Source organism: Gorilla gorilla, chromosome 3 (assembly GCF_029281585.2).
Source record: "Gorilla gorilla gorilla isolate KB3781 chromosome 3, NHGRI_mGorGor1-v2.1_pri, whole genome shotgun sequence".
NCBI lineage: Eukaryota > Metazoa > Chordata > Mammalia > Primates > Hominidae > Gorilla > Gorilla gorilla.
The window spans coordinates 103,530,505-103,538,951 of record NC_073227.2 but is presented as its reverse complement, the minus strand read 5'-3'; the positions used below and the strand labels follow the sequence as shown (position 1 = coordinate 103,538,951).

The 8,447-nt window shown below is 43.6% G+C and overlaps 1 pseudogene; it reads right to left on the bottom strand.

The window, feature by feature from the left end:
- Positions 1-1,224: 1,224 nt before the first annotated feature.
- On the bottom strand, positions 1,225-2,252 carry LOC109026475 (aminomethyltransferase, mitochondrial-like; annotated as a pseudogene).
- Between the last annotated feature and the right edge of the window lie 6,195 nt (positions 2,253-8,447).

Below are 8,447 nucleotides of genomic sequence, written 5' to 3'. Positions count from 1 at the left end.
TCCAATAAGATGGTGGAACATTTACCATAAGCTCAATAGATGGAGAGTTCATTGAGGCAGCCTCGCGGCCCAGAACTACATAAGGTCTGTCATACGTTTTCTTTGTAAATAAACCTGAGTTAAAAATAACTTTATGGCTGGGTGTGGTGGCTCATGCCTATGGTCCCAGCACTTTGGGAAGCAGAGGCAGGAGGATCACTTGAGCCCAGGAATTCAAGACCAACCTGGACAACATGATGAGCCCCCATCTCTATAAAAAATACAAAAATTAGCCAGGTGTGGTGGTGCATGCCTGTAGTCCCAGCTACTTTCAGGGCTGAGGTGGGAGGATCATTTGAGCCTGGGAAGTGGAGGCTGCAGTGAGCCATGATCGTGCTGCTGCACTCCAGCCTGGGTGACAGTGAGACCCTGTCTCAAAATAATAATAATAATAATTTCCTCAGAATTTTTAGAATATTTATTTTTAAGAAGGAAGTGTGTTTAATTTTTTTTTTTCAGGATTTAGTGGAGGCCATTATTGGATACCAGGGGCAAAGGTCAGCCCAGGGTAAGGTGAGTCCAGGAGAAAGCCCAGCCTGTCCTACAACAGCCCTGCGGCATAGAACCGGTGGTGAGCCTGCCATGGTTTGCTTCTGGGCAGCAGGCTGGACCACCTGGGGAGCGTGGAAGACTGTGTCTGTGTTCCCTCAACCATCCCCAAGTTTACAGCAGCCCCACTGCGAGTCAGGAGTCATTCCTGACTCACGGTAGGGACAATTTGCATTTATGGAAAGCAAACTGGAAGGAGTGGCCTGAGCCCATACTGCCCATGGTGATGACTCCTTGCAATGCAAATAACCAAGGTGAGGCAGGTTGGGCAGGTTTTATCCTCCCCACAAAGGCGAGCCTTTGTGCCACAGCCAGCACCTGGCAGAGTGGGAGAGATAGCAGAACCAGAGCCGCTCATTTCCCTCCATCAGGCTAGAGTGGGTCAGTGGGATCATGGACCGAAAGAAGACATTGAATGCCTGGTCTGTCGCTCAGAAACAGGGTCCTGGAGCTGGAGTGGCCATGGGTTGGGTGGAGAGAGTAGGTGGTATGGCCCCCTTAACCAGACAACTAAAACCAACCTCCCCCTTAGCTGCCCACCCCCAGTGAGTTCTGCCTCAGCTTCCTGCCTAAGCCCTTGTAGAATGCCCTCTAGGGCAAGACTTCTGGAGGGGATGGTCCTGCCCTGAGCCATCCTCACACAAGAGTAGAGCAGTTCATGGGCGCAAAGGGCATCTTGCTGACTGCACCCATCTGCTGCTTCTGCCGCACCTCTACCAGCAGCATTGTCCCTGGCTGACTACTGGCAGGGCATGTAACCCATTGCCGCAGTCTTCTTCAGGTAGGGCAAGGGACAGCCACTGGTCACAGTACCAATCATGGACCCTCCATGCTCAGGTGGGACTGTGTGCCTGCATCAGGGCCCCCTCACACATCAACCCCACACGCCTCCACTGCACTTTCCCTTCAGCTGGGGAACAATGACCTTGGCTCCAGGGAAGTCGAGAGCAGCTCAGTGGCACTTCCCCAATGTCCAACTGAGGCTGCCCTCCACAGGGGTAGTGTGTTCATCAGTGTCACTCCTGTACAGCTGGAGGCCTGCCTCCAGGCGCAACCTGCCAGCACTGCCAGCTTTGCCTCTGGGTTTTCCAGAAGAGCTGATGCCGGGTGAACTGCCCCCGCTGCTGGCACCAAGATGTCCACGCCATTCTCTCCTGTGCAGCCACAGTGGGTAAGGTGGCGGCCAGACACGTCAAACCCCTCCATCACAGCACTAGTCATGAAGGCAGTTTCCTCAGGTCAGCTGCCGTGCTGGCCTGTAGCACCTGGGCCACAGGGGGCCCTTTCAGAGCTAGCAGGGCAGTATCCACTACCTCCAGGCCCACATCTCTGCCCTGCCTCTGAAGTTCTCTGACCTTGTCCTGCATGAAGGCCAAGTCTTTTTCCCAGCAGCCAGTGTTGGACATCACATATAGGTGCCCCTCAGAAGTGCTGGTCACAATCAAGTCATCTAAGGTGCCTCCAGCCTCACTGGTAAACAGCAACAGTGTCCTCTGGTTTGGCCTCAGCTCTGCAGTGTCTCCAGCTACTAGACTCTGCATCAGCTTCACCGGGTCACCACCACGTATCTCGGTCTGTGCACAACTAAGCGGATGACACAAGGCAGGAGGGAATGCCTGCAGGAGAAAACCCCGATTGGCCACCGTGCTCACAGCCCACTGCATTGTCGCCTCTGACAGGTGTAGATGGTGCACAGAGGCCACCACTCTGCCACACACGCTGGGAGATGTAGTTCTTAGAATATTTAAACACCAGCAAAAACTACAGTTTTTAAAGAGAACAGGTAAGTATGTAGATAAACTTAATGCACAGGGGGTGGGGAACTCTCTTTTAGACTTTCTTTCAAAAGCTGCCCACTGAGCACTTTTTTCTTTCAAAAAATTATTGCTCTTTTTTTTTTTAAATTATACTTTAAGTTCTAGGGTACATGTGTACAATGTGCAGGTTTGTTACATAGGTACACATGTGCCATGTTGGTTTGCTGCACCCATTAACTCATCATTTACATTAGGTATTTCTCCTAATGCTATCCCTCCCCCAGCCCCCCGCCCCACAACAGGCCCCGGTGTGTGATGTTCCCCTTCCTGTGTCCATGTGTTCTCATTGTTCAATTCCCACCTATGAGTGAGAACGTGTGGTGTTTGGTTTTCTGTCCTTGTGATAGTTTGCTCAGAATGATGGTTTCCAGCTTTATCCATGTCCCTGCAAAGGACATGAACTCATCCTTTTTTATGGCTGCTTAGTATTCCATGGTGTATATGTGCCACATTTTCTTAATCCAGTCTATCATTGTTGGACATTTGGGTTGGTTCCAAGTCTTTGCTATTGTGAATAGTGCCGCAATAAACATACATGTGCATGTGTCTTTATAGTAGCATGATTTATAATCCTTTGGGTATATACTCAGTAATGGGATCACTGGGTCAAATGGTATTTCTAGTTCTAGATCCTTGAGGAGTTGCCACACTGTCTTCCACAATGGTTGAACTAGTTTACACTCCCACCAACAGTGTAAAAGTGTTCATATTTCTCCACATCCTCTACAGCATCTGTTGCTTCCTGACTTTTTAATGATTGCCATTCTAACTGGTGTGAGATGGTATCTCATTGTGGTTTTGATTTGCATTTCTCTGATGACCAGTGATGGTGAGCATTTTTTCATGTGTCTCTTGGCTGCATAAATGTCTTCTTTTGAGAAGTGTCTGTTCATATCCTTTGCCCACTTTTTGATGGGATTTTTTTTTTTGTAAGTTTGTGTAAGTTCTTTGTAGATTCTGGATATTAGCCCTCTGTCAGATGGGTAAATTGCAAAAATTTTCTCCCATTCTGTAGGTTGCCTGTTCACTCTTATGGTAGTTTCTTTTGCTGTGCAGAAGGTCTTTAGTTTAATTAGATCCCATTTGTCTATTTTGGCTTTTGTTGCCATTGCTTTTGGTGTTTTAGTCATGAAGTCCTTGCCCATGACTATGTCCTGAATGGTATTGCCTAGGTTTTCTTCTAGGGTTTTTATGGTTTTAGGTCTAACATTTAAGTTTTTAATCCATCTTGAATAAATTTTTGTATAAAGTGTAATGAAGGGATCCAGTTTCAGCTTTCTACGTATGGCTAGTCAGTTTTCCCAGCACCATTTATTAAATAGGGAACCCTTTCCCCATTTCTTGTTTTTGTCAGGTTTGTCAAAGTTCAGATGGTTGTAGATGTGTGGTGTTATTTCTGAGGTCTCTGTTCTGTTCCATTGGTCTATATCTCTGTTTTGCTACTAGTACCATGCTGTTTTGGCTACCATAGCCTTGTAGTATAGTTTGAAGTCAGGTAGTGTGATGCCTCCAGCTTTGTTCTTTTTGCTTAGGATTGTCTTGGCAATGCAGGCTCTTTTTTGGTTCCATATCAACTTTAAAGTAGTTTTTTCCAATTCTGTGAAGAAAGTCATTGGTAGCTTGATGAAGATAGCCTTGAATCCATAAATTACCTTGAGCAGTATGGCCATTTTCACGATATTGATTCTTCCTATCCATGAGCATGGAATGTTTTTCCGTTTGTTTGTGTCCTCCTTTATTTCGCTGAGCTGTGGCTTGTAGTTCTCCTTGAAGAGGTCCTTCACATCCCTTGTAAGTTGGATTCCTGGGAATTTTATTCTCTTTGTAGCAATTGTGAATGGGAGTTCACTCATGATTTTGCCATTTGTCTGTTATTGGTGTATAGGAATGCTTGTGATTTTTGCACACTGATTTTGTATCCTGAGACTTTGCTGAAGTTGCTTATCAGCTTAAGGAGATTTTGGGCTGAGAGGATGAGGTTTTCTAATTATACAGTCATGTCGTCTGCAAACAGAGACAATTTGACTTCCTCTTTTCCTAGTTGAATACCCTTTATTTCTTTCTCTTGCCTGATTGCCCTGGACAGAACTTCCAACACTATGTTGAATAGGAGTGGTGAGAGAGGGCATCCTTGTCTTGTGCCAGTTTTCAAAGGGAATGCTTCCAGTTTTTGCCCATTCAGTATGATATTGGCTGTGGGTTTGTCATAAGTAGCTCTTATTATTTTGAGATATGTCCCATCAATACCTAGTTTATTGAGAGTTTTTAGCATGAAGGGATGTTGAATTTTGTGGAAGGCTTTTCTGCATCTGTTGAGAAAATCGTGTGGTTTTTGTTGTTTGTTTTGTTTATGTGATGGATTACATTTATTGATTTGCATATGTTGAACCAGCCCTGCATCCCAGGGATGAAGCCAACTTGATCGTGGTGGATATGCTTTATGATGTGCTGCTGGATTCGGTTTGCTAGTATTTTATTGAGGATTTTCACATCGATGTTCATCAGGCATATGGGTCTAAAATTCTCTTTTTTTGTTGTGTCTCTGCCAGACTTTGGTATCAGGATGATGCTGGCCTCATAAAATGAGTTAGGGAGGATTCCCTCTTTTTCTATTGATTGGAATAGTTTCAGAAGGAATGGTACCACCTCCTCTTTGTACCTCTGGTAGAATTTGGCTGTGAATCCATCTGGTCCTGGACTTTTTTTGGTTGATAGGCTATTAATTATTGCCTCACTTTCAGAGCGTGTTATTTGTCTATTCAGAGACTGAACTTCTTCCTAGTTTAGTCTTGGGAGGGTGTATGTGTCCAGGAATTTATCCATTTCTTCCAGATTTTCTAGTTTATTTGCGTAGAGGTGTTTATAGTATTCTCCAATGGTAGTTTGTATTTCTGTGGGATTGGTGGTGATATCCCCTTTATCATTTTTATTGCATCTATTTGATTCTTCTCTCTTTTCTTCTTTATTAGTCTTGCTAGGGGTCTATCAATTTTGTTGATCTTTTCTAAAAACCACCTTCTGGATTCATTGATTTTTTGAAGGGTTTTTGTGTCTCTATTTCCTTCAGTTCTGCTCTGATCTTAGTTATTTCTTGCCTTCTGCTAGCTTTTGAATTTGTTTGCTCTTGCTTCTCTAGTTCTTTTAATTGTGATGTTAGGGTGTTGATTTTAGATCTTTCCTGCTCTCTCTTGTGGGCATTTAGTGCTATAAATTTCCCTCTACACACTGCTTTAAATGTATCCCAGAGATTCTGGTACATTGTGCCTTTGTTCTCGTTGGTTTCAAAGAACATCTTTATTTCTGCCTTCATTTCGTTATTTACCCAGTAGTCATTCAGGAGCAAGTTTTTCTGTTTCCATGTAGTTGTGTGGTTTCGAGTGAGTTTCCTAATCCAGAGTTCTAATTTGATTGCACTGTGGTCTGACAGTTTGTTGTGATTTCTGTTCTTTTATATTTGCTGAGGAGTGCTTTACTTCCAACTATGTGGTCAATTTTTGAATAAGTGCAATGTGGTGCTGAGAAGAATGTATATTCTGTTGATTTGGGGTGGAGAGTTCTGTGGATGTCTATTAGGTCCGCTTGGTGCAGAGCTGAGTTCAAGTCCCGGATATCGTTGTTAACCTTCTGTCTCTCTGATCTGTCTAATATTGACAGTGGGGTGTTAAAGTCTCCCATTATTATTGTGTGGGAGTCTAAGTCTCTTTGTAGGTCTCTAAGGACTCACTTTATGAATCTGGGTGCTCCTGTATTGGGTGCATATATATTTTGGATAGTTAGCTTTTCTTGTTGAATTGATCCCTTTACCATTATGTAATGGCCTTCTTTGTCTCATTTGATCTTTGTTGGTTTAAAATCTGTTTTATCAGAGACTAGGATTGCAAACCCTGCTTTTTTTTGCTTTCCATTTGCTTGGTAGATCTTCCTCCATCCCTTTATTTTGAGCCTATGTGTGTCTCTGCACGTCAGATGGGTCTCCTGAATATAGCACACTGATGGGTCTTGACTATCCAATTTGCCAGTCTGTGTCTTTTAACTGGGGCATTTAGCCCATTTACATTTAAGGTTAATAATGTTATGTGTGAATTTGATCCTGTCATTATGATGTTAGCTGGTTATTTTGTGCATTAGTTGATGGAATTTCTTCCTAGCATCAATGGTCTTTACAATTTGGCATGTTTTTGCAGTGGCTGGTACCGGTTGTTCTTTTCCATGTTTAGTGCTTCCTTCAGGAGCTCTTGTAAGGCAGGCCTGGTGGTTACAAAATCTCTCAGCATTTGCTTCTCTGTAAAGGATTTTATTTCTCCTTCACTTGTGAAGCGTAGTTTGGCTGGATATGAAATCCTGGGTTGAAAATTCTTTTCTTTAAGAATGTTGAATATTGGCCCCCACTCTCTTCTGGCTTGTAGAGTTTCTGCCGAGAGATCCGCTGTTAGTCTGATGGGCTTCCCTTTGTGGGTAACCCGACCTTTCTCTCTGACTGCCCTTAACAGTTTTTCCTTCATTTCAACTTTGGTGAATCTGACAATTTTGTGTCTTGGGGTTGCTCTTCTCAAGGAGTATGTTTGTGGTGTTCTCTGTATTTCCTGAATTTGAATGTTGGCCTGCCTTGCTAGGTTGGGGAAGTTCTCCTGGATAATATCCTGAAGAGTGTTTTCCAACTTGGTTCCATTCTCCCTGTCACTTTCAGGTACACCAATCAACGTAGATTTGGTCTTTTCACATACTCCCATATTTCTTGGAGGCTTTGTTCATTTCTTTTTACTCTTTTTTCTCTAAACTTCTCCTCTCACTTTATTTCATTAATTTGAACTTCAATCACTGATACTCTTTCTTCCACTTGATTGAATAGACTACTGAAGCTTGTTCATGCGTCACATAGTTCTCATGCCATGGTTTTCAGCTCCATCAGGTCATTTAAGTTCTTCTCTACACTGTTTATTCTAGTTAGCCATTTGTCTAATCTTTTTTCAAGGTTTTTAGCTTCCTTGCAATGAGTTCAAACATCCTCCCTTAGCTCGGAGAAGTTTGTTATTACTGACCTTCTGAAGCCTACTTCTGTCAACTCGTCAAAGTCATTCACTGTCCTGCTTTGTTCCGTTGTTGGCGAGGAGCTGCAATCCTTTGGAGGAGAAGAGGTGCTCTGGTTTTTAGAATTTTCAGCTTTTCTGCTCTGGTTTCCCCGCATCTTTGTGGTTTTATCTATCTTTGGTCTTTGGTGTTGGTGACCTACAGATGGGGTTTTGGTGTGGATGTCCTTTTTGTTGATGTTGATGCCATTCCTTTCTGTTTGTTAGTTTTCCTTCTAACAGTCAGGTCCCTCAGCTGCAGGTCTGTTGGAGTTTGCTGGAGGTCCACTCCAGACCCTGTTCCCCTGGGTATCACCAGCAGAGGCTCAGTTGGAATTGCAGAAATCACCCGTCTTCTGCATCAATCACACTGTGAGCTGCAGGCCAGAGCTGTTCCTATTTGGCCATCTTGGAATGGGAAAAACTCTTTTTTTTTTTTTACCCCATTTATTCCTTTATGTAGGAAGACTGAGAGTTAAATGTCTAAAAGACAGACAACAGATAAAAGGCAAGAGAAAAGTAATTTTTTTTTATCCGGGCATCACAGGCTTAATCATGTCAAGTTTCAAAACAACCCCAGCAGCCATCTGACCCTGTTCCTGCAGTTACCTAGTGGAAGGGTAGTGTCAAGAGTGATAAAAGTGTAAGAATATTTACCTGTGGTTTCCTTCTTAAAATAAAGTGGAGGCCAGGCACAGTGGCTCACACCTGTAATGCCAGAGCTTTGGGAGGCCAAGGCAGGATGATCCGTTGCAGTCAGGGTTTCAAGACCAACCTGGACAACATAGCAAGACCTAATTTCTACAAAAATTTAAAAATTCGCTGGGTAAGGTGATGCATGCCTGTAGTCCTAGCTACTCGGGAGGCTGAAGCAGGAAGATTGCTTGAGCTCAGGTGTTTGAGGTTACAGTGAGCTATGATTGCTTAACTATACTCCAACCAGGACAACAGAGTAAGACTCTGTCTTTAAAAAAAA